The 22,991-nt window shown below is 48.6% G+C and overlaps 1 pseudogene across 1 annotated transcript; it reads left to right on the top strand.

Moving 5' to 3' along the window:
* The first annotated feature begins 16,293 nt into the window (after nucleotides 1-16,293).
* LOC306951594 (BTB/POZ domain-containing protein KCTD12 pseudogene) lies at nucleotides 16,294-17,178 on the top strand (annotated as a pseudogene). Its single transcript has one exon. The product of its transcript is annotated as a BTB/POZ domain-containing protein KCTD12 pseudogene (transcript).
* The last annotated feature ends 5,813 nt before the right edge of the window (nucleotides 17,179-22,991 follow it).

Below are 22,991 nucleotides of genomic sequence, written 5' to 3'. Positions count from 1 at the left end.
CTGATACCCTGATGCAGAAAGTACAGTCCTTTCCACCAATGTAACTGAATAGTTACATACTCTGTGGCCAAGCCACTTAACCTCCATTTCCTACAGAGCACCAGAAATACTTAAAATCTTGGTGAAACCTGGAGATTTGCACTGAGGCTGACATTGCCCATCCAGGCAGCTGGCAGAAGAGAGGAGAGGGTTAGTGAAAGGAAAATTGTTCAAAGAATTTACCGGCCACGTCTTGCTGAGGATGAACTGTGGGATTTCAGTCGCAAAGGAGTCTTAGAACAGGAAACTGCTGGTAAAATGAAAGCTTGAAGAGAAAAACAGGAAGCCTGAAAAACCTGAGTGAAGCCCATGAGCGGGTAGCTTGAGGTCAGGGCAGGAAATCACTCATGCAAATGTCAAGATCTGCAGAAAGCAGGTGCAAGCAAAGCATCAGAGCAGCTGGTGGTGAAGTCTTTTTGACTAAAAGCAAAGCAAAGCAAAATGGCCCTCCATTTCCATTTTGCTTCTCTGTTAAGTCAAAGTGCCAGATGAGGAACAAATGCCGTTCAGCTCTTTGTCTCCTAATTCTTCCTCCTTCAACAAAAGGTCTCAGAAATTTGAAGAAGATTTAGGAACCAGCCACAATGCTAATGGCACATTACGTGTCTTCATTGGTCAAGACATGACAGAAATTCATGATTTAACTTTAAGCATAACGGAAGCTTCGTGCTGCATTCTTGGCATGTGCTTGAATATGAAGTAACACACAGAATCATAGAATCATTAAGGTTGGAAAAGACCTCTTAGATCATCTAGTCCAGGCATCAACCCATCACCACCATGCCCACTAGCCATGTCACTCAGTGCTATAGCTGCCATTTTCTGTAACAACTCCAGTGGTGGTGACTCCACTGCCAGTACATCACCACTGCTTCTGAGAACAAATTTTTCCTGACATCCAACCTGATCCTCCCCTAGATCAACTTAAAGTCAGTGCCTCTCATTCTAAGTCAGGTCCTGTTGAAGCCAAGAGAGGGAAGGCATTTGGAGAAGGCATTAATGCAGATGTTAGCCTGGAAAAAACTCAGGTCCATGCTCAAGGAGCCAAAAGCAATAATCCAGAGAGCATCCAGAGCCAGGAATAAGGATCTGGAAAGAGACGTGCAGAAGCAGTCCCAGTGTCTAGCTGTAGAGCAGCAAACAATACCTGAAGAACCACTTTCAGGGTCCCTTTGGAAAGGCTGATTCTTCCATCTATCCTCTGTGGTGCTCAGGTGGGGAGGAAACCTGGTGTGTTCTTTTGGTGGAAGTGTTTCAGAAAAAAAGAGAGCTCAGTGTTTGCCTAATCCCTGGAGCACCCCATGGCCACAGCCTGAGAAAGGAATGCTCTAGACCTGGCTCACGAGATCTTCATCCTTGACTTCAGGAAGTGCATCGTTCCCTGTGTTTTGGATGCACCTGGGGGGGCTTGAACCATTGGCAGGTTGATGGGCAACATGAAGGCCTTCACCTGGTACCAGGAAACACCTGGAAACCACATGATTGAAGTTTGCAGAGTGGCCTGAGCTAGGAGGAGGGCAGACCAACCCATCTTCTGCATAACCTGCATTTTGTCTTAAGGTTTATCTTCAGACCCAAGTTTGGCAGACCTAAACATACCCTGCTCCCATTGAGCAACCCTGATCATTCACTGAGAGGCTCTGTTCCAAACCACTGCACCAGCTTGTGTGTTTCACTGTAACTGACATACACCCATCCTGTACTTCTCTGCCTGCAGGAAAGCTCAGCATAAAAAAGCAAATCACTGGGAATAAGCAGTGACTTAATTGAATTATTCATTTACCAGGAGCTGATGGGGACAGGGATGCTGCGAGTCACAGCCCACTGTGACCTGTGCCTCCTTCTCCTGCATGTAATAGTGGCATCAGGGCTGTACACTGCTGAGGTAACAGAGGTTGTGTAAGACTCTGAGGTGTCTGAATATCTGTGTGCCAAGCACAACCGAGTAAGTGACACTCTTGCTGTGTTTTGTGCCTTGCTAAAACAGCTTACTTAATTTGTGAGCTCTGAGGACATTATGTGCACTTTGGAAGGTAAAATAGACAGAGCAAAGAGAGAAAAGAGAAAAATAAGATCACACTACTCAGCAGGACTGCATTTCCACAGCATCATTTACTGCGAGACAGTAAAGATGCTATGCCAGGGCTTCCATTCATGATTTTGCATTGTCACTACAAATAGTATTTCCATAAAATTAAAAAAAAAAATCCATGACAAAACTTCTCAGCTTCTTGCTGCTCACAGGGCGGATTGTCTCTCCTCCAGCCAGCTGTGTACAACTCTGTTATTATTCATGAATGTTGCAGAGGCAGCAAGGGCGGAGGGGGGAGGGAGCTTTCTATGCGTGAATGCAACAGTGGAGAATATCTCACCCAGCTGCAGACAGGCATACAAGCCCCAGTTGCACCAGGAATAGGGAGGGTTTTAAGGAGCTAAAGTAAAATTCCAGGAATAATGCAGGAAAGAAGGAATTAGCATAGGCTTGCTGCTCTGCCCAGGCAGAAAGCTGCTCTGTAGCACTGCGGTCTCTGGCACCAGCACCCAGACAGAGCATTCCCCTGGATTATTTCCCTGGAGTGTCATGGCTGATGTAGACACTGAGGAATCAAAGTCTGTATTTTAAGCAGAGAATACAGCAAGCTTTCTGAAGGCTGGGGAAGCACAAGCAAACAAACCTCAAAAACACCAAGCCTTGCTGGCATGCACTTCCCTGCTTGCATCTGTGAGCAGGATGAAGCAGCTGTAAGAGTGATGCAAATGGCCAATTAATCTCAATTGCTACAGACTCTTAATCCTAATGAATTACTTCTAAAAATGCAGGGTGTATTTAAACAGCTTTCACGCAAGGAGAAATTAGGAAATTGCATGTCCAAGTGAGCTAGTAAGGAAAGGGGAAATACAATGAAATACAGTGTGCCTTGCATTCATTTTTCCAGCCAATTCCAAATGCAGCAATAATTTGATTATTTTAACATCCAGGCTCAAGGGTTCAAAAACATACTCAATTTGGAGTGTCTGATTGCCAGACCTGATAAGCAATCTGCAGAAGTTTCCTTTTCTCTCTCTTCCGAAAAGAGGGAATAGAAATCCATTTCTGCTGCAGAGCACAGCAGAGAATTTAAGCTGTTTAATTTTCTGCTGCAGGAATCTGTAGTCATCATTTGATGTCAAATCTTATTTTTGGTGCTTAGACAACCTCCATTCCCACAGCACAGCTTTGGTGTTTAATGGGCAGCTTTTCCATTGCCCCTGTAGAGATGACAACTAGGACCCTGGGCAACCTGAGCAGTGGTTTGGCCATGGACCTCGATGACCTTTATGGTCCCTTCCAACTAAGCCATTCTGTGATTCTATGATTCTATGACTTCTCAAAAAGATTTGCTTTGGTCCATTGGGTGATCCTCAGAAGAAAACCAAACCAGCGTCATAACACACAGGTGCACTAGTGGCAGTGCTTCATAACACCATTAAGTCCCCATCAGCTCTTCTGCTTTGGCTTTCCCAAGCCCTTCATTCCGTCTCTCGTTTGCTTTGCCCTCTGTCCTGCACCAGTCTTGCTCAAAAGTTTGGGAATCCAAAACGAATAGTGAGAGTTTTACTATTTAACACCCCAGGCTCAAATCCCATCTCTTTTGGCTTGCTGTCCTCCTTCCCACTTGGAAGCACAGTGTGCTACAACATGGTCCTTGATGGTATGATGAAGGACGAGAGCTGAAAGCTGAAGAGACAATTTATTTGATGACTTCTTTTCGCTTTCCTCTACCAAGGACCGAATCTGAAGCATTTGGGAAGATTCACATCCTTCATTTCTTCCACATCTTCTGCAGCCACAGGTAGAAGTTTCTCTTCTTTCTCTGTGACACTAAGGGACAGATTGCTGCTTTGCAGAGCCAGCTGCAGAACTGGGCTTTCTTAGCTTTGTGATGCTCTACTTTGCAAACCTTAAGCAGCCCTTCTTCTCTAAATGTTTGGAAGTGAGAGGGAGAAGATGGGAGGAACAAATGAGCTAAAGGGTCCCTTGCAAGAGAATGAAGATGCACTTTCATCACTATCTCATCATCTACCAGATGCGACCAGCCTTGCTACATGGGAGGGTGAATTTCGAATCTTAACACACTGTGGACCCCCCAAGTGAATTTAGACAAGCTTTTCTCATTGCCTGCCTTGTGCCATGGGGTTGCAGCTGCAGGGTATGGTGAGAACCTGAGGGTGTCTTTAGGATGTATGGACAAGAATTAGCACAAGGCATTCTCCATGGCCTGAGTTTGTCTCCTGCCTTCTGGCCCCTACTCTTTGTGAGATTTAGGGTAAATTTAGTGGTCAGATTGTACAGACAGCCACGCGTGTCACTATCCATGATCTTTGTAAGGAGACACTGCATAAAAGTAAAATGGTATAATTAATAAAACATAATGCCTTGTTTTTTCCCACTGTTTCCACCTCTTGTGCTCTCCTCTCACATTTTTGCTGGGCTGATGGTTTTCTTACATGCCCCAGATAACTCGTGGAGCTTCATCTTCATTGCTCTTTCCACCCGCCTTCTCTTCTTTCATTTTTTATAAAGATGTTTTTGCTCTGCCAACGTGCTCTTAATCTCGCTGGTAAATCAAGGTGCCCGTTTGTCTTTTGCTCTCTATCTGCCTCCCTGAACACGAGGATAAATCTAGGCATCGTACTGAGCTTGGCCAACACTAGGGCTAGTTTATTCCTTCTCCCTTTTCCATTCACTGCTGTGTCTGGGATCTGAGAGTGATCTCTCTCCACTGACTTGATAAAAACAAATGGAAAGGCTGAGGAAAGGCTCTCCCAGCTCCACACTACAGAAAGCTGTTAGATGTAGTGTTACTCCAAGGGCCCAAACTGAGGACAGTGCAGGGTCTCCCACTGACTCCATCTGATGCTCTCAGATTTATGCACTCAGTGTTTCTCTGCGTCTTTCTGCTCATGTCACCAACCACTGGATTCAGACCTGGGCATCAGAGAGACCCACAGTCATGGTAGCATCAGGTCGAGCCCGGCCTTGCAAACGTGCCATGTGCTTTGCTCTGTGCTCTTCACCCCAAAAGAACTAGACAAACTAAATGTGGAGCTAAAGGAAAAAAAAATTAAAAAGAACAGCAATTTCAGCTGGATTCAGAGCTGTTTCATATGTCTGGGAAGGATATAGAGGCATAATCAAGATTTATGAAAGAAAGGAAATATTTTAGGAGAGGCCATTTGTTCTGTTCTGTATCCCATAAAATCTCCAGAAGTTATTTCTCTGTCAATGCAGCAGTGATGCTGAGAAAGGAGCTTGGGAACAAAAGGGCAGTGTGTGAACCAAGAGGCAAAGCATTAAAAAACACAAAGCTATCTCTTTTCAGGCCAGATATAATCGCCCTAGGGATGTCACTGCCTTAGGATCTGGGTCAACCAAATGGCTCCACAGTTTACAAAAATCAATCTGAATTTATCTAAAGATAACCCAAGAGGGCTGGAATCAGTGGCTGTCAGACAGGCACAGGCAGCATCTGATGTGGGAGATCACATTGACATGCATACCACTCTAACGTGGTAAATCAGAGCCGGGGCATCATGATAGCACCTAGCATTTGTTGCCGATAGAGGAAATAAATCGGGTCAAAAGAAGAAGTGATCTGTTATGGAGAGGAGCAGGGAGGTATTCTGCCCCATATCATTTAATTGAAATTCTCACAGAATAATTTTCAATTCCACCAGGCTTCCTGCTTGAGTCACGGGCTTTGGCACAGCTTCTGCTTTGCTTCTTCCTGCTAAGCAGCTCCGCTCTCCTTGGGGTCCCAGTGCCTTCCTACATCCTTGCCTGCCATCCCAGGGTGCTCTGCTCCAGCTCCAGCTGCATCTCACTTGAGGTGTGAAGTTGTTTCAAGAGCTGGAAAACCTTCCCTTTACCTCACCAAGAGAAAGGAAATGGGATTCAGTTAAAAAAGGGTGAAGGGATGGCTGCAGCTTACTGATTATTCACTGCAGAGCAGCAGGAGTTGGGTTTAACTACTGCCTGCCCTCGGCAGGAAGGTTCAGATTCCACTTTGGGAAATGGTGAACAAATCCTATGCGTGTATCATGGTCTCTGGGGACAGTGGGATGTCCACAAGCATCTCCACTGCTAATTCAAAAGAACCTTCCCCTTCCCATGCCAGCAGCCCTGGGGATTTCAGCATGCCCTTGAGCATCAAGGAGGAATGGCTGCACATCCCCATCCTCTCTATACTTTTAGGGGATACTTACAGAAAGCCGGTCGTGGCCGAGATCCCACTAGAGGGTGCTGCCCAGCTCTGCTGGGAAAGTTCCTGGACCTCTGAGCTTCTTGATTTATTTGCAGCACAGTGAGAACTGCATCGCTGTTATGGGTTGCTACTGGCAGCAGGACAAATATCTTGAGTTTATGGACCAACTTTTTTTTTTTTTCTTCCCCTCAAGGAGACACGAACAATAAAGCAAGATGGGATGGAGATTGCGAGCCAGCTGAGCATTCAACTCTGCATCCTGCAGAATGGGAGCTGGCAGTGCAGCTCACAGGAGAGCTTTTCTCTCCACCTTAGTGACCTGCAACAGCACCAAACACAGAGGGATTAACACATCTGCAACCACCTTAAAGGATAGGCTCCCAGGTCCTTAACATTTCCTGCAAGACATTAAAGGAAGTCTCCAGGAGGAGATGTGGGGGATTACTTTCCTCTTGATTCACAGCACTTCTCATTTTTTCCTGAAGACAAAATATCTTTGCATCAGCACTAAATTCCCATAATCAAAACCTGCAGCAACTGAGAGTAAAATGTCCATACTGATCCTGTGGCAGGAATGCCCTTTCAAAGTGCCATTACCAGCAAGCAGGATTTAAAGCCCAGTTTTCCTCCAAACAGTTTCTACCTTGGGAGATGCAAGTATGTCACCTCATCCAAAAAGCAGCAGCAGGAAACATCAGCCAGGTGTTGGACTCAGTGATCCTTATGGATCCCTTCCAACTTGGGATATTGATTCTAGATTCTAATGCAACACCAGCCGAACCCAATATACACCAGAGAGGCAATGCAAACAATGCAGTCCTTGTTCTGGATTGCTGGTCATTGTGGGCACCACACACCCAGTCTTCTCCAGAGCTTTTAGTCTGGTGGATATGGCCAATGCTGTGCCAGGAGTCTACACGGCCAGCATTTGCTCCATCACACTGCTGGGCTTTTAGGGCCCATGACAGCTTTGAGTGCTTTCCTTCAATTACAGACTCACACAGGTCAATATTCCATGTGCCTTCTGGACCCTCTCAGCATGACGGAAGGCATCAGAACCACAGACCAAACATATTTCCCAGCAAAGCAACCCCTCTCACTGTCCAGGGGCTGCAATTAAAGATAACACCTAACTTAACATTCCTTAAGGGGGAAGAGTTTTATCATTTACCATTTACAATAATTAGTCAGTGTTTCATCCAGAACGTTTTCCTTCAGCATGTGATACCAAGCATCAAGCTTTGACAGAAGCCGGTTTGCCACTTGCTGACAGTAGGTCCGTGCAGTGCCAGAGGGCAATAAACTGTCACTCTGCAGCAGGACGGCTCCTCTGTCCTTGGTTTCTAAATCCAGTTGCTGCCATTGGCATTGCCAAGGCTTTATTGGCAGCAAGGGATGAGCTTTATGAGAGGAGAGGTAATGAAGGGTAAAGGAGGAGAGGAGGAGGGGAGGCTTGGGGCTCAGGTGGTCCATTTTCTGCTTGTGCCACTGAGAGCGGTGTCTGGGACTTCTCCAAGAAAATGGAAATACTGAGTCATGGACATCAAATCTCTTATTGTCAGAAGAGCAGTTTTGAGGGACATCTCCCTGGTGAAGCTGTCTTTGGCTCAAAATGGAATAATTGCTCCAAAGCAGCATCTCCCACCCTTACGTAGCTGGTCCAATAGCAGAAGACTCACACACCTGCAGAACCAAGTCTGGGTCCCTACTTGCCTGACTCACATCAAGGAATGAAACATTCAGGCTGGGGAGATCTCGTATTTTGTTCATGGAAAGCCTCCAACACACCTTGGCTTCTGCTCAGTGCCAAACTGCAGCACTTCTCAATTCTCCATCACTCTGCAAAACATTTCCTTCCCACTCAGTGCCTCTCCTAGTGTGACCTTGGGGAAATGGCTCACATCTGTGATTGGGCCCTGGTGTGTAGAATGAGGACAGTGACCTTGCCTGTCAAGTCAGGTTACAGTTACTCCATAGCAGAGATTAATTATTACAAAGGAGGTAAAATCACTTTGAGGGAGAGGAGATAGGTTCACAGACCAAGGGTACATCAGAAGTTAGGCCACTAGCAGAACGGTGATAGAAGGGAGAGCCATATGCTGCAGCCAGATGTGCTACAGGGTAATTACAGTAAACTTCTTTAAATTCCTGCATTCAATTTTATGTCCATTCAGCACTTTTTCATGCTTCCGTGACTACAGTTTTGTGACGTTAACAGCTGTTGTGCTTTTGGCCCCAGTCCTGATGCATTCCTCTGGAGGGGGAGGCAATCAAGCATGATCCCCTCCACCTCCCTTGCATATCGTCAGTGTGAACTCATTTCTGCCTCAGAGGCGCTTTTGATGCTAGGATGGAGGGAAAGAATAAGAAAAGGACAAAAAGCTGTTTCTATCCAGAGCTGTGGAGCCTGTTACAGATGCAGGAAAGATGGTGGAAGTCAGGGTGTTCATCTCCCGAGTCCCCTCATCCATCCTGCAGAGTGCCCATGAGGTCTTGGTGAGGTATTGGAATGGGCTGCCCAGGGCTGTGGTGGAGTCGCAGTCCCTGGAGGCGTTCACGAAAAGGGTAAATGTGGCTCTAAGTGAGGTGGTATGGAGCGGTCACAGGCATGGGTTGGTGGTTGGACTGGGTGACCTTATTGGTCTTTCCAGACTTAATGATTTTATGACTCTACGATCTTTGGGAAGTTTCTTTGTCTGTAAGCACAGTTTTACTATCTTCAAGGGCAAAGGAGGTCACTGACCCATGTTTTGATATTTCTGATGGAAAGTGTTCAACATCATCATGATTTGTAGAGGCTTTTTCCAGCAGTCCTAGCATGCAGGTTGCCTAGCATTGCCATGGTATCGCATCTGATAATAATTTAAGTGAGAAGCATGGCAGGGCTGACAAATGAGCATTGCAGGTGAGGTGAGGGCAAAGTCTGAGTCACCTTCTCTAGGAGTAGCTTGGCATTATTGTCAACATGCTCTCTATGGAAACACAATGGCAAGTAGTCAGGAGATGTCAGGGAACAAAAGCTTTCATATTTCCAGCAGATCATTTTGTGGTTTATTTAGGTATGGGTTCAATCCACTTGGAAAACAAGTGTCATTTTGCTAATGGCAGTAAGGTGATGGTTGGATGGGAAATGAGTGAGATAAAGCAGAGATGGGGCTTGGGTGAGGTGAATGAATGAAATGTTTCCATTGCCCACCTCCTGCCCAGATTCCAAAGCCTTGATCTGAAGGTCTAGCAGGGTGCTGTGTGATAAGAATCCCTTCCCAGGACTTATCATCACTCCTAAGCCTGAGTCCAAAGCCTGGGGAGTAGAGAGCAGGGCTCAACCACTTCTGAGACCACCTTAGCGACTATTTAGCCAAGCTCCATTCATCATTATTTATTTCTTCCTTACCACCCCACTACTGTGCTGTGATAGACTGTGTTTTCAAAGTTGCACAAGATTTGTCCTTTTCTTCGACCTAGAGGATGCCATATAGGCTATGACCATAGCGGCTTGTGCTATGCCAGCAAAACTGAATCTTTGATACTGAAAATTAACACAACAGCCTATAGGAGGAAGCATTGTCCAGGGCTTGAAGCACAGGAAAAGTTGGGAGGATTGAGGTTTACTTATGCCTTAGGATGCATGGTATTGGGAAACTAAAAACAAATAAATGGAATAAAGAAGGGGGGGAAAGTCAAAACAATAACCAGAATGCCATCTAATAAGCCCTGGCCTGTACACACTGCATGTGGGCTGGGTGCTCAGGGAAGGGAATTATTGGTGGCGAGGCTGATCTCCCACTTCTTCATAACCAAACACCTGCAGATCTGTTCTTTCAGTGGGAAGAACCTGTGGACACAACACGAAAATCATGGAATCATAGAATGGCTTGGGTTGGAAGGTGCCTTAAAGATCATCTAGTTCGAACGCACTGCCATGGGCGGGTTGCCACACATCAGATCAGTCTGCCCAGGGCTCCATCCAACCTGGCCTTGAAACAGTCAAAATGAAACAGTCAAACCACAGATCAAAAGAGGAAGAAAAGCTGAAGTTCATCTTCACACCCATCACAAATTTGACCATGGGCAGAAACTCTGCAATCACAGATGTGCCTTTGCAAGGCCATGTGTTCCCCTTGCTATTTGGTGATTTGTGAGGTGTCCACAGGATTTTTTTTCTTTTTCTCATCTTTAAAATTAATACAGAAGCTGGTGGGGCTGGCATGCCTTGTTTTCCCCATACCCCTCCACCTTCACGCAGTTCCAGCCCCAAGCTGAGATGCAGCAAGCAATCTGCCAGCAAGGTTTGCAGAAAGCCTGGCTTGAGAACAGGCATGTACAGAGCCAGATGGCATCTGCACCACAGGGCACTGTGTTGGCAGAGCCCAAGGAACAGACTGTCTGCAGCAGGACTCACATAGGTTCCTCTTGCAACCCACCTGCCATCTACCTTGGTTGAGACTTTAGGTCCTTCTCATCTTATCAATCTTTTTTTTGCATGATGCAAGCTCGGGTCTTACCATATAACATCTAAATATATCCCTTGTGAATGAAAATCTGAGTGTGTGGGGAAAGATTTATATCCTCAGGTTGTTTCCAGCCCATTGTGTAAGTGATCTGCTTCCTAGAAACGCTGTGCCAGGATGTTTGCTTTGCAAAGAGTACCCAAGTGCCTATATGAGAGTGACCCCATGTTCAGAGGTGCTCTGCAGCTTTCCAGAAGATGTTTCTAGTCTGATCAAGCCATTCCTAACCTTCTCTCCCTCCAGCTACAACCTCTGAGCACTGAAAGTATAGTGAAATATTCCCAACCTTCCTAGTTCCCATGTTACTCTTCCCTAGGGTTTTGCTCAGTGTCAGTCCTATAGCATGGTTTTAATTTGCCAGTCTGAAAGAGGTCATGAAGAAAAGGTTGGATGTCATCAAAAACTTCTCTGAAAGAGTGGTTGGACACTGGGAGGTGGTGGAGACACTGTTCCTGGAGGTGTTCAAGAACTGTAGAGATGTGGCATTTAGAGACATAGTTTCATGGGCAGTATTGGTGGCAGATGGACTACATGATCTTAGAGGTCTTTTCCAACCTTAATGATGCTATGATTCTAAAAGGCAGCATGAGACATCTCTGCTTTAGGGCTGAGCAGTTCCCAAGTGGCCACCGGCTCCTCACTCCAGATGGGGAAATGAGATCAGTGCTATGCGCATTCTTCCACTGCTAACAAATACCACACCAGGATGGGAACACAGCTGCAATTTTGTATTTCCATCACCTCTGGAGTCACTGATGATGATGATGTTGATTTCATCAGCACCGGAGATGATCTTAGCCCCTCCTGCAGTGATGACACCAAACAAAAACTTACATCTTCAGCAACTCCCACATCTCAGGAGGAGTTTGCAGCTTGATCCCCATCTGCTTCTGATTCCTAACTGTGCTTTGCCACAAAGACATCTGAGCCTTCATAATGAAAAGCCAATTAAAGTGCACCATTAAGCTCAGCCTTTCGCCTTCCTTGTCCAAACCGATCTGTCATGGAAAGGACAAAACTGTAGCACAAGTTGGCAGATGCTGCTAAAAATGGGAAAGATAAGATGTATAAGTAAATTATTGAAATGCCAGACTGAAGTCTAGTAGCCATGGCAGACAGAACCATGACAGCTGGGGTCAGATGTATGTGGCTGCCTGCCCTCTGTCCCCAGAGCTGCAAAGCCACCTGAGCTCCTGGCCGAGCAGAAGCAGATTAACCACTTTTTATAGAAGCTGGCAATAGATGAAGTTCCGGGCTTCTTCTTCCAGGGGTGGTCACTTCCAGTTAACTTCATGTGTGTGCGGGTCTGTGCCTCCCTGCAGACCTGCATGGCTCCTGGAGGAGAGGGAAGGAGAGCCAGGGCTCTGTCCCTGGGATGCCAGTGGGTTTATGCTGATTTGTGGGCAGCTAAGGATGGGAAAGCATCCTCCTCTTGTCCACCCGTGATCCTCTGCTATTCCCACTGACACTTGGAAATCCTGCAGTGGGATTCTATCAGCCTGCAAAGTGGGATCAGCAAGAGGAAAGCTGCGAGAAATACTGCAGGGATGAAGAAGAGAGAAGATCCCTATTCTCAGCCTTCATTTGTGAATTGTAGCAGCGGCAGGATGGAATTTGAACCTGTGTGCAATCAGCCAGGCATTTCTGACGTACATGGAATATGGGACTTTTCCTCCAACAAATATCAGTCACTCAAATAGTGTTTTCTCCCTGATGTCTCTAGATAAGAAACTGATTGAGCAGATGTAGAACCATCAGTTCTCTGACAGCATCCCTCAACATGATGTAGCACAAGACCAGGGCTTGTAGCTGATTTTTTTTTTTACCTTTTGCCTTCTTAGCTGAGAAAAATAACAGAAAATGGGAAAACGCTTGCCTTGTTTTCAGTTTATAGTCCTTTCAGTCCTTAAAATACACCCTTAAAGACTTTCCAAAGGGCTTCGGGGTAGCACAAACGGTAACTGCAGAGAGCAAGGCCCCCCAGTCTGCAAATGAGGAGGTCATGGCCCTGCAAGGCAAAACAAATTATGTCCAAGCTCAGAGAACATGAAGAGCTGAAAATAGCAGCCAGAAAGCTATGCCAGTGCCTTATTTGCAATCATCAAACCACATTTTCAGTAAATAACAGTGTGGATGCAAACAGTTACAAATTAAGCCCATTCCTTCCTTCTCTTGGGATGTGGATGAATCATGTTCCGCTGCTGCAGTTGATAAAAGTCTTTAGGAAGTCAGAGAGGGACCCAAATTCTGTTTTATTCATTCTGTAAGGTTTATGAAAGCTCTTGGTGGTTTCTTCTGCGTTGCTTCTACGGTCCCAACCACCTTCCATTCCTCCAGAGCTCATGCTTCACACTGCTCAAGAAACGTCATCAGAGGCCTGGATGCTTTCCCATGTCAGTTCATGAACATACATGCACCAATTTGAGTTTTGGTAAAGCACTACAGGGACGTGGTGTGTTTGCACTTGGATGGCCTTTTGAAGGCAGCAGTGCTTCCCTGTTGGCAAAATGAGCCTAATGCATCTGAACACCAACTGGAGAGGAAAGAGGCATCTAATATTCAGCCTTCTGAACTTAGTATACAATACATCTTCCAGGATGTATTGGCACAGACAACAGGCAAAAACACACCTTCACTAGTCTGCTGCATGCCAGGAGCCATGAACTGAGCATTAGGGCAAAGCTGAGTTTTTCCATTTCCACTCAGGACCTCAACAACACCAATGCCAACTTGCCAAGTATTGCAGGCAGAGGATTTTCAGTGAGGAGCCTCCCAGTCATTCCCCAAGGACAGCCTTCCAACTGCATTATCAAATTCAGGTTATTTTTAGGCTCTTTCCCTAAGGAAGCAAGATTAATATGATTGCAGGGCAGGCACTCACATGTGTGTGCTGTATGAGATTGTTTGCCTCTGCCCTCTCCAATGGGCTTTGGGTTTTTTGTTTTTATGGCAACTTCAGCTAAGTTTGATGGAACACCAAAAAGTCTCAAAAAGACCACTTCCTGGCAAAGCTGGGGAAAGCAGTGGGCAGGATGGAGGAGAAACGTAAGTACTTCCAGACCCAAAAGCTAATACACTCCCCAGAGCTTCCCCATCCACGTTTTCCTCTCCGTATGGCCTACAGTGTTTCCCCACCTTCATGGGGATGGGAAACTTGCCCACAGACAATTTTCAAAGAGAGTGCTTCAGTTATCTTGCAAGCAAAGCAATATCCATCACCCATGTATACGCTCTTCCCTCTATCCACCCACCCATCCCTCCATCCATCCTTCTGTCCATCCACTCATTCATCCATCTATCCACCTTCCATCCATTCTTCCTTCCTTCCTTCCTTCCTTCCTTCCTTCCTTCCTTCCTTCCTTCCTTCCTTCCTTCCTTCCTTCCTTCCTTCCTTCCTTCCTTCCTTCCTTCCTTCCTTCCTTCCTTCCTTCCTTCCTTCCTTCCTTCCTTCCTTCCTTCCTTCCTTCCTTCCTTCCTTCCTTCCATCCATCCATCCATCCACACACCCAGACAGTTAAATAGCCACCTCTTATCAAGCTACACAACAGATGGAGGGGAATTCCACTCTCTGACCTCAACATCTTTTTCTTTTTAGTTCTATCGTTTGTAGGTGAAATAGAATGTTGAGGTTTAGCAAGTATTATAATGTTTTGAAAGTCCCTATTTCTCTTCCCAGATTTGTTGTTATTGTTGTTGTTTGTTTCTTTATTTAGTTGGGGGCACTTTTTCTGTGCAAGGTCTGAACATCAGGTGAAGAAAAAATTACACTTTCTGCCCTTACAAAATTTGATAGATGTCACATAAATGAAACCGCAGATAATCTCAGGTCAGGGCTCTGCAGCTGCATTTTGCCTCACGGTGTCCCTGTTAGGCCTGACATGGGTGCTAACACGGGTGAGAACAAAGCAGTGCACGGGGCTGTGGCTGCAGGAATCTGCCATCCCTGTGCATCCAGGGACACTTTGAATCCCACGGTGATGGGAATAGAGGGGAAAGGGGGTACAGATGTAGGGATACGGGAGGGTGGCTGAGGCCAGGCGGCAGGATGAGGGGCAACCTGGCCATCATTTGCCTGGGGATGCACATCCAGTTGGTGCGTGGTGCCATTGCAGTGTAGGTGCCACAAGGATTTCCCTGCAGGATGAGGGCATCAAGTACCAATCCCTAATTTGGAGGAAGACCCTCCCACACCCTCTCGGCATCTCCCAGTCCAGAGCTCCCCGGTGCAGAGGAGGTAAACAGCAAAGGGAGAGGGCGGAGAGAGAAGGCGGGGGCGAGGCGGGCCCGGGGCCGCCGGGGGAAGGCGCTCGCAGCTTTCCCGGCTATAAAACGGCGAGGCCAGGGCCGGGCGAGCAGAGCGGTACGGAGGGAGAGCGCGGCACGGAGCGGCACGGAGCGGCACGGAGCAGCACTGCTGGGACCGCCCTGCCCAGCGCCCGGCGGAGCGGAGGTAACGGGGGCGGTGGGGAACCGGGAACGGGAGCGGCCCCGAAGCGCCAGCAGCCCCGGGAGCGGCTCCGGCTCCGCAGCCGCTGAGCGCGGGGGGCTGCTTTGTGTGTCCTCCCCGTTGCCCTGTGCATATCCTCTCCCCAAAATGGTCTCGGACTCAAAGCCACCGAGGAGCAGAGCCGGGGGGACCCCCGTTCCGACCCTGCGCGAGCTCAGAACTCATTCTCACCCAAGTCCCTCTGATATGAGCTGGAGGACACGCGGATGCAAAACTCAGCCTCGGCTCTATTGCCTTTGCCCTCCGATTTCTGTGTAATTTGAGTTGAGGATCCTTTGGTGCCGCTCTCACAGAGCCATACGGCAGGACACGGGGATGTGGCAGTGCTTGCTGATGTCCTGTGGATGCGGGACGCGGCCCCGCGGGGGGCTCAGCGACCTGAGAGCTGTGCTGGCATCAGATCGGACAGAGCATCGGGAAGCACTACCAGGGTTGCTGCAGAGAAGCCCCTTTTCCCTTCAGTCCCAAACCCCTGCACAGAGTGTGGACTGGACTGGGAGCCTGTCTCTTGAGCCAGGTTTATGTGAATGCTAATTTTGAGTGTCCAGCAATGTCAAATAAACAGCTTGCCTGTGGAAAATGCATGAATATGGGGTATCTGACCCATGGCTGGATCTACAGTGCAATGTTTCGTGGCTGGGGAGAGCCCAGCAGTCCTCATCTTGGCCTGAGCCTCTATTGAGTACTTTCCAGGAGCAGCATGGAGTAGGAGTGCCTGCAGCACAGCCACTCTGTCCTGTACACTTGCATTTCTGACAGCCCTGTGGCTCATTAACTCCCCTCCTGCTCCCTTGGCATGCTAATCCAAGATAAGGATTAGGGAAGAGAGCTGACTTCCAGGCTGCCACAGGGACAGGGCTGATCTCATACTGCTTGCAGGTGGAACGGGAGTGTGATTGGGTTTGGGGTTGGCGGGACGACGTTGGCTGGCAAGCTTAACCCAGGCACGGTGCTGCTTTGTGTTGCAGGTGGGAAGCAGCAGTAGCTCACAATGGCCCTGGCGGACAGCGCGGGCTGTGCCAAACCCAGTGAGGATTTGCCTTTCCCTGAAATCATTGAGCTCAACGTGGGCGGACAAGTCTACATCACCCGACACCCCACCCTGATCAGCGTGCCGGGCTCGCTGCTCTGGGAGATGTTCACGCAGAAGAACATCCGCTCCTTGGCTCGCGACAGCAAGGGCCGCTTCTTTGTGGATCGGGACGGCTTCCTCTTCCGCTACATCCTGGATTACATGAGGGACCAGCAGCTGGTGCTGCCCGAGCACTTCCCGGAGCGCAGCCGGCTGCAGCGAGAGGCTGAGTACTTCATGCTGCCAGAGCTGGTGAAGATGCTGGCCCCAAAGCTCAGCAAGCAGAATTCGCTGGGGGACGACCCGTGCCAAAGTGACCCTGAGGAGCCGTCCCCCAGCGCTGACACCGCCCGCAGCCTGACCGCTGCCGGTGCCGCGCTTCCCAGTGCCGGGGCTGGCGGTGCCGGGGGCACGGGCACAGCAGGCGCTGCTGGCCCTGACATCCGCAGGGCTGGGTTCATCACCATCGGCTACCGCGGCTCCTACACGCTGGGCAGGGACAGCCAGACGGATGCCAAGTTCCGCCGGGTGGCGCGGATCATGGTCTGCGGCAAGACGTCGCTGGCCAAGGAGGTTTTTGGGGATACCTTGAATGAGAGCAGGGACCCAGACAGGCCTCCAGAGAGGTACACCTCCCGGTACTACCTCAAATTCACCTTCTTGGAGCAAGCCTTTGACAAACTGGCCGACGCTGGCTTCCACATGGTGGCTTGCAACTCCACAGGCACCTGTGCCTTCGCCCATGACCAGACAGACGACAGGATCTGGACCTCTTACACCGAATATGTTTTCTATCGTGAGTGACACCAAAAATAAACACCTGTCCAACCACCGAACGCCAGCTTTCCCTTTCCTCTCCTGTTCCTTTAGAAGGTAGACATCCATACCCTGAATCCCAGCATCCCCCTTTTGTCTCCTTTTTTGAATTTGTTCTTGGGTTTTTTCCCTTCCTTTCTCCACTTTGATCCTGTTTGGCTCCTCCTTGTAGCAGCAGCTGTCGACCACCAGACTCCTTTCCTCTCTCCAAATCCTGCAGTAGATCCCAACCCTCTTGGACGCGTGGACTTGGACATTGCCACAGCGCGCTTTTTGGGTGGGAGGGATGGGACACCGAACTGTGCCAGGATCCCATCTGCCCAGGATCCATCTGTGATGGATACCGAACTCGGCTCTCATGCTCTATGTTCCGCAGCCAAGCGGGACCATGCTGCAGACACTGTGCTTGAGCATCCGAGGAGCCCAAGTGTTGGGTTAAGGACGTGGAGAAAGGTGGGCAGCAGAGGGAAAAGCAGCTGGAGGGAAGATGCAGCCTCACAGCATGGATATATTGCCATTAGCTCCTGTAAGCAGCTTAGCGTTTCGACTGTCGGTGCTGGGGAAGGTTAGCTAAAGCCGCACCCTCACCCTGTGTCAGGGTTTCTAGTTCGAAGCATCACTGCTGCCCTGGGGTGCCTCATCAGTGGGTGAGATGGGGGGCAGGGTCTGAGATGCTTGATGGGGGGAGGTGGGGGAGGGAGGGGGGGGGGCTTGTTACTATAGGGCGTCAAATGCTTACACATCTCTCAAACTCTTGGAGGGCTGTCCAAAATGTGCCCTCCCCTCTCTGCAGGCTGCAGGGGGATGGGTTAGGATTGTACTGGAGGCATCATCTGGGCTCAGCCGCTGTAGGTCCAAAGGAATAATTGCCAAATGTGTTGCACTTTGGGCAGTCTCTCTGAAGGTCTCTCCACTCGCAGCTCTCCGCAGCCTGTCAGGGCTGGCTGCTGCTTTGCTGGGCGATGTGTAATAAAGGAACAAAACCCACTCGCCCGTGTGTGCGTCTGCCAGGAGGTTTGTGAATGCACCCGGGGGGTTGCTTGAGCAGGGCAAAGGGAGTGATGTGCATCAGTGTGTGGTGTGTTCAAACTCAAATCTACCTTGCCTCACTTTGCCCCTCTCCTCCTCTTTGAGCCCTGCCAGCTGGACAGCTCTGCAGGGATGCTGATGCTATCCCAAATCACCCACTGTCATTCCCTGGTCCATCCCCCTGATTCCTCCCCATGGCTGTGCTGGATCTCAGCATCCCAGCACACACCTCCCTGCCTTGTTTCTCATCTCCTCGAGCAGCAAGAGGTGAAGCCCTGGGTTAGGGAGCTTTGCCAGCTGGATGCCAGCCAAAGAGGCATTTCTGCCCAGGGTTCAGCCAGGAGGGAGGCTTGCAGCAGGTTTCCAAAGAAGCAGGAGGGCTGAAGCCTTCTGGCACACAGGGATAGCTACAACTTTACGGCAAGGCATTCTGTGTCTGGATGAAGCAGAAGGTGAAAACGCTATTTTTATAAGGGCACATTCCTCATTGCAACAGCACTTTAAAGAGGAAATTACAACCAGCTTGCAAAAGAGAAAAGGGAACTTTAGCTCTTCAGAGAGGATGAAGGGCAGAATTAAAAACCCTTTTACATAGAGGAGGATGGGCACTGTTTAGTTGTTGGGTTTTTTTAAAACTAAAGATTTTCTCTTTTAAGCAATTAGGACTGATTGGAAAAAGAAATTGCTGCCTTATGAGTAATGCCAATGTTAAGATATTTGCTTTTCCCCTCTGGAACTGGTCTGAAAAAATGAATCTCGTGGGATAAAGTGTTTTTCCCAATTGGGGAACCATAACAACAAAGTCAATGTGGTGTCAATCTGCAGGGCTGTGTGACGTGGGCTCTTAAGCACTATACCCCGTGCAAAATATGATTGGAGCAGAATGTTTGGAATCATTTGAAAACCAATACATTATGTAAAAATACTGTCACTGAGGTCTAACTCTCTCAGCTCTAACAAATTTGAGGCTGTTTCTTTTTATTTTCTTTGAATACATCCAGTAATAGAAAAAGTGTGCATTTACTGCAGCCCAAGGCTGGGAGGAGAGCCTGGTTAATTGGATCCTTAGGAGAAACAATGTGCATAGAAGAGGTGGTGCAGAAAATCATCTGATCGAGGTTGTTATCCTCTGAGCCATCACAGCAAGTCACTCAAGCAGGGCAAAAAGAAGTGGGTGGCTGAGGGCAGGAGGGAAGCTCTCTCTCACCAGGGTTTCAAGGAAAAAGGGCAGATGGTGCTTTCCTGGTATCACCTCTTTTGCCTGCTGCTCCTTCTCCTGAGCATTTCTGCTCAAGGGAAGTGTTGGGTCTTGCTCAGTTTGCTTCCCTCGAGCTTGCTGGACCTAAGGTGATCTTTGCCTTCCCAGGAGGGCAGCACTGTTCTTCATTCACCCCCGGGGCTTTGAGGAGGAGCTGACTGCCCCAGCTCAGTGGCGGGTGGCTTTGCTGTCACCTCCATGGATGGGCACGTGGGCTATGCGTGGGCAGACCAACTGCTGTCAGCATCCGTAGTAAATCAGAATGGGTTGCACGTGTGTTGGGGGATTAGTCGTGTGTTTGCAAAAGTCCCCAGCCAGGAGGTATCCCTGTGATTCTTTCAATCTGACCTGCACTGAGCCGTCATCGGCTTTTCTGAAGGGAGCCCTGCTGTGAATGAGAGGTGGGAACTGCATTAATCTAGATGCATACAAGCCAACCCATCCCTGTGTTTGACAGGTTGATGGTTGGACTCGGTGATCTTAGCGCTCTTTTCCAGCCTTAATGATTCTATGATTCTATATGCCAGACCACCTGCTTTGCGGGTGGGTTTGAGCATGCCATAAGAAGCCCACAACCTCCCAAGGTGGTCTCAGTGAAGTATGGGGTCCCTCATGGAGGAACATGGAGCACGGTGGGTGAGAGCATCCCTTGGGACGGTGGCTGCTCTCACCACAAAGCTTCCCCAAGCTGATGCAGCAGCTGCTGAGTTTCAGAAAGCCAGGGCTCTATGCTCAAGGGGGGAGGCTGAGCTTTCAAAGCCTTTTTTCCCGCTGAGGGATAATGTAACTCACCCTTTCATTTAGAGGTCCCTAGAAAACCATCCATCCTAAAATAATATCACTCATTCAAATAAGCGGGAAGGTGAACCCATGGGTCTGCATTCCCAGGCAAGCGCCCTGCCCACAAATTGCTGGTTATTGCTCTCTCGGCGTCTTGTTCTGCACAACAATGCAGATCTGAGCAGCCTGCCCTGTGAAACAGAAGCCAAATCCCATCTGTCTCCATCAGACACTTCTGCCACCGTGAGAGAACATCTGAAAACATTTTGTTTCTGGGTCTGTTTTCAGTTCTTCCATGAGGGAGCACTTCGGTGGCAGAAATGCCTGGTTGTTTCAGAAGCTCTGCTCTGTCCTGCCAGGATGCAGTAAGGATGGAGGAGATCAGTATCTGTGGCTGGGAAGAGGACAAGGAGGTTCTTACAGGGTCCTTGCCTCATGAAAGAGCAGAAGATAGAAATGTTAGATGCAGAATCCCCATCTACCACCTGGAAATCCCAACCTGGAGGAGACCTGAGACTGCTCAGCACATTGGAAGATGGAGAGCTGCATAAGCACTTCACCAAAGGAAGCTTGTTCAGTCTGTGCTGACAGCTTGCTCTGAGCTTAAGCTGGTGACTTTGTGACTTGCAGATGATTTTCTTAAAAGGTTTTTCAGTTAAAAAGGTTTTGCATAGTCCCAGGTAGTAGATGGCAGGGAGTTATCACTCCACCTCCCCTGGGAGAGCTGTGTAGTATCTGATTGAAAAATGTTCTTGCAAACAGGCTACAACAGATTTCATCTAAATGAAGCTCGACCTCATAGAACAATCACTACATCCAGTGTCCCCTTTCCCTCCTTACCCTTTTCCAGGCTTGAGGCACTGTGCTGCAGGGTGCACTTTGCCAGCAGTACCTTTAACATGACTCCTAAGGACCCCAACATTCCAGGCAGCAGGACGAATCTTCCATCAGAAATCCATTTTCCCCCTGTTCAGACAGTACTCTGGAGAACAGAAAACTTCACTGAGCCCCACAATTTACTACTTCCAGCCCCAAACTGGATGATGTGATTCAGCAGGAGGCAGATGAACATGACACCATTATGGAGGATAAGCTCAGCTCTTAGCTGCATGCCACCCTCTCTTGCAATTCTAATCAGGGACATAAAGAGCATTAAGAAAAGCATTTGTGTGCAAAACACAAATCAGCTGGCAGGGGGTACAGGAGGAGGTACAGGGGGTACAAGCCCAGCCTTCCTGGATGAATTTAGGAGCTTTGGCAAATGCTAGTGAGGGACTAGCAGGCAGGGATGGCATCACGTTTCTGGTAGTTGAAGCAAGTGAGATGAAATTGGCCTCATCATGGTCCTCTCCTATCATCACTCAGAGGACCTCTAAGCAAGGCAGGGAGGAGGAACACATTGCATCCTCTTTTTCCATGGCTGAGGTCCTTGGTATGTTCTCCCAAGCTGATGCCATGGCTGACTCCATGCTAGAGTCAACAGGAACCACATCCTGAGGACAGGAACCACATCAAAGCCACCACAGCTCATTCTGACACCCAGGGCCTTTCAGAGAGCTCTTTGGTTGGCACTCCAGTGCCCATCTTCCTCCAGTCCCCTTCCCCTGCCCAGATATGAGCTCAACCCTTAAGCAACAAAAGCACACAAGAGAACAGTCTTTGTGTGTTCCCTGCCTTATGTGAGCTGTACAGGCAAGCAGCCTGCTGAGCCCTTGCAGGGTACGAAGAGAGCTATTTTTGTCCCCATGGAGGCAGCTGGAGGTCCTGAGCAGAGCTGGAGTATCAAAGATGCTCAGATGCTTAAAGCTTATTATTTGAGCCACAGATGTTGTCAGACTGTGGCTCTGAGTACCCACACCTAAATGCCCAATGGACATAAGAAATGAATTATTCTTCAAAGTGGGGAGAGGAGGGCAAAGGAGGCAGTGCTGGTGCAGTGCAGCTGTGTACTGTTCCCCAGGTCTGATCAGATGGGTGATTGAACAGCAGAGGTTTCTGAAGCCTGAATGTCCCTGCCCTGATTTAAGCCTACTCTTACTAGTTCAAATCACAGCAGTTTCTTACCCCTGTACAGCCAGCCACCTGCTTTTCATTATAAGCTTCAGCCAGATGCTATTGATCAAGCAGCCAGGACAGCACAGCTCCAAGCTTGAACTGCTGAGTGTTTCATAAATGCCTGGATTTCCTCTCAACTGCAAAGCAACGCACTGTTGAAACAAAACATGAGCTTTGAGCTGAACTCAGAGGAGGTTTTGAGGCTCTCAAGCATCCATTGCCTTTCTAACTTAAGTGGTGGCTTCCCTGTGCCCACTCTTCCTTCAACCCAGAAGAACTTGCCCAAGTGATCAAATAGCCATGAGAGTAAAGGGCAATCCCCAGAACTTGATGAGGCATCTTAGCCAGAGGGATGCTCTGAAGCAGGCAGCAGTCCAGCAGATGTCAACATGCTGTGCTGTTAGCTGAAGACAACCAGGCAGAGCCCAATGAATGAAACGCTGAGCAAACCACTACCTTCCACTTGGGTCTGGAGTGAGGTGGTGGTACTTTGGTGGGAGAAGTCCCTGATGGAAGGAGAGGCCAGGCCAATGAAAAAGCATATGAAATCCAAAGTAAATCTTGTGGGGGCTTTGTGGGCAGGCTTGGTGACTTCCACTTTGTACAGAACCATCCCCAAAGCCACCAGACAGTGCCAGAGCCATGATGGACCGGCCAACGCGGCCATCAGAGCCTGGAC

This window comes from Tetrao urogallus (assembly GCF_951394365.1).
Source record: "Tetrao urogallus genome assembly, chromosome: 13".
In the NCBI taxonomy this organism is placed as follows: Eukaryota; Metazoa; Chordata; class Aves; order Galliformes; family Phasianidae; genus Tetrao; species Tetrao urogallus.
This window is presented reverse-complemented; position numbering and strand designations above follow the sequence as displayed.